Here is a 3,561-nt window from a genome sequence, read left to right as displayed (position 1 = left end):
TGACTGATGGTGGTGTGCATGTCGTAGGTGAAGGCAACGCTGCGGGCGGAAGATGGTGAGTTTAGTGTTGAAATGGAATTTAGTTCGAGAGAGTCGGTGATATCTGTAATCAAAAGCTACTCCATCTCTAGAGGAGTTGATTACACTGTGTATGAGTATAAGCCGCAGACATTCTATGCGAAATGCAAGGAGTATGGTGCAGGGTGCGGCTGGCTTATCCGAGCTAGCTTGATTCGAAAAAAAGCTTGTTGGGAGATCAGGAGATACAATGGCAAGAACACATGCACCGTAGGCAAGATTTCACAAGATCATGCCAAATTGGACTCGGATATAATTGCAGATGCCATTAGGCCTTGGTCGAAGCAGACCCCTCGATAAAGGTAAAGTTTGTTATTGCAGAAGTCCAATGCAGGTTCAACTATACTGTGAGTTACCGGAAGGCTTGGTTGGCAAAGCAGAAAGCTGTCGCAAAAGTTTTCGATGATTGGAAAGTTTCTTACTAGACTCTGCCAGTATGGTTGAAAGTAATGATAGTGAAGATGCCAAGGTCTCGTGTTCAAATTAAAACACTCCCCGTTTACCGTGAGAGCGAGGAGATTCAAGGTGTAAGAGTTCTGCACCGCATTTTTTTGGAGCTTTTATCTGTGTATTGTAGCATGCAGACACTGCAAGCCACTGGTGCAGGTTGATAGCACACACTTGTACAAAAAATATAAAGGTGCACTTCTGGTAGTGGTTGCACAAGATGGGAATCAAAACATTGTGCCTATTGCATTTGTGATTGTCGAGGGCGAGACAGCAGACGCATGGAAATTTTTCCTAACCAATTTGTGGAGATATGTTGTTACCATTGATGGTGTGGGTATTATTTCTGACCGCCATACCTCTATCGACGCTGCAATAACTTGCAGTAACGGTGCATGGTCACCACCAAGGGCGTGGCACATGTACTGCATCAAGCACATCGGGTCCAACTTCTTAAGGAGCTTCAAGGCTTCATATTTTCATAAACTCGTGGTGAACACATGTATTTCAACTCGCTGTTATAGTTCTATTTCGACTCGGGACTTGCTGTTGAGGGCCAGCTGGTTCTTCCTGTTGTTGCTGTGGTTCATCGGCGCTAACCTCTTCACCTGCAACTCTATCTGACAGTGGCAGGTGAATCCCATACTGCTGTGTGTACCACTCGTAGTACACTGGGAGAGGATGAAAGTCAATAATTTCCTCGCTTAACTGCAATGTGTTATAGCGGTCAGATCTCCACCTGTTAACCCATTGACTGTAAATCTCTCCCCAGTCATGGTTCTGTGCTCCTGTCAACCGCTTGCAATGATCACGACCCAGGTCGAACACCGGATCTGGTGGAAGCTGTTGCATTCCAAACTATCGTCTAACTCGGTCTGTCGGGTGCCATTCTATGCACTCGAATGACACTAGCGGAGACTGGGTGGAGCACATAACCAAATGGGCAGCGAGGACATCCGGAACCCCCACTCCCATATACGGCCGCCATATAAACTACACATTAGTTACCAAAAGGCCGATTAGAAAAATTATTCTTCTGAATAAAAACATTGGATATTAATGGTTACAACTTACATCGTCAACTCCCATGTCGTCGAGTCATCGCCTAAAATGCGAAGTAGGCCTCCGTATATATCTTGTATGTCGGCGCCAATGACTCCACCTAATAATAATAACAACAACAACAACAACAACAACAACAACAACAACAACAACAACAACAACAACAACAACAACAACAATAAAAACCAATACCGTCGCGCAAGTGGAATACCAACATCGTCGAGCTGATCGCGGGGTATAAGTGTCAGGAGCGGCATACGCTCCCACGCCCAAACAAAAAGCAGCATTAGTGGGCCATCCATCTCTTTGCAGTTGTATCGTGATGCACGACACAGTGATCTGTATAGGTGTGCCAGATTGGCTGCCCCCCAACTGTATCTTGAAATTCGGTGCAAATTCCGAAGTAGAGGTAGAAACTTCGAGTTTAATGAAGTGGTCGACTTATCCGAAAACACAACTATTCCGAGCATACATAAAATGTGCTCCCGGACGTACCGCTCAACAAATTTCTGAGTGTTACATGGCTCGGTATCTCTGCACCGCCGGACCCATACAATATTAACCTTTCCCAACACGTGATCTTGTGGACCGGGCTCCCGACCAAAACACACAATGCCGTTTTCCACAAAAAACTAGTGACTACTGTCTGATCTACCCGTAACGGCCTCCCTATTAATCGGGAGACCAAGAATATAGGCAACGTTTGGTTTGAGAGACATAGACACTGAGATATAGACACGGTAGTACACGTTCATTGTTTGTTTACTGAGACATGGATTTTTAGCAGACACGGAAGGACACACAAGTACACAAATACACAAAATTTGTGTATTGGACCAAAGGGTGGAACACAAATTTTTAGACACAGATACAAATTTTTTTCATTTTTTTCAGTTTTGCCCTTTACAGGTCTTCTTTCTCCTTCTTCCATTTTTCACGTTATCCCTCTCTCTGCATCAATTCTTCTTCCGTTTCTCCCTCATACCCAAACCACTATCTTCACCTTTCTCCTCCCTTTCTCCAACCAAACAACCATTGCCTCTCTTCCTTCCCTCTTTTTCCTCTATTTTTTCTTTATTCTTCGCTTCTATTCCATTACCGCCAGCATCGCCTTTTGCCATGGTTGCCTTCAGATCTCCTTTTCACGTTATCTCCAGATTCGTTGTTCTTTTTCTTCCTCTTTGAGTCTGTCACTTTCGCTTCTCCTGTGCCGCCTCTCCATTGCCGCATCTCTCCTACTCTTTCTCTTTATGTACTCTTTTTTTAATTTGTTTTAATTTTTTTAAAAAAATAATTGTTGAATTAATTATTAAATAGAGTTCTTGCAGCTATTGATGGTTAAATTTATTGTTAAAATTATTAAAATTTTTTGTTATTTATTTTTTTGGATTGATGAAGAGTCTGGTAAATAGTAATGGTGGTGGTGAAAGTAGATGATGAGGATATTATAGTCTTTTTAATAATTCATGTGTCTTGTGTGTATGTTCTAAACATAAAATATGTATACATGTATTTTGTGTGTGTGTCTTTTTTATTTATGTCTCAGTTTCTATGTCCTTTAGTATACACTAACCAAACACAGCAGCTCACATCTTCCAGCGTCAATGTCACTTCACCGACCGGAAGATGAAATTTGTGAGTCTCCGACCTCCAGCGTTCCACCAAGGCACTCAGTAGTGCAGAATGACATCTCATTTCGCCTACTCGCGAAACGTGTTAAAACCCAGTAAATTTCAGTGCTACAGCAGTTACCTCATTAAAGGTATCGGGAAAATCGAGTTTTCTAGACAACAAATTCCTATTAACCTATAAAAAGAAAAATGATAATTATTAAATTCTAAATAATATCAGTTAATAATAATAATAAAACGGTAACTAAACAATATTATTACTATTATTATCTTAAAAAATAATAAATATTTATTTACTATTTATTATTAGAAAATAATAATAAATATTATATAGTATTCTATA

The sequence above is a fragment of the Arachis duranensis genome, chromosome 10 (assembly GCF_000817695.3).
Source record: "Arachis duranensis cultivar V14167 chromosome 10, aradu.V14167.gnm2.J7QH, whole genome shotgun sequence".
Lineage (NCBI taxonomy): Eukaryota > Viridiplantae > Streptophyta > Magnoliopsida > Fabales > Fabaceae > Arachis > Arachis duranensis.
The sequence above is the reverse complement of the archived record's forward strand: the minus strand, read 5'-3'. Positions refer to the sequence as shown.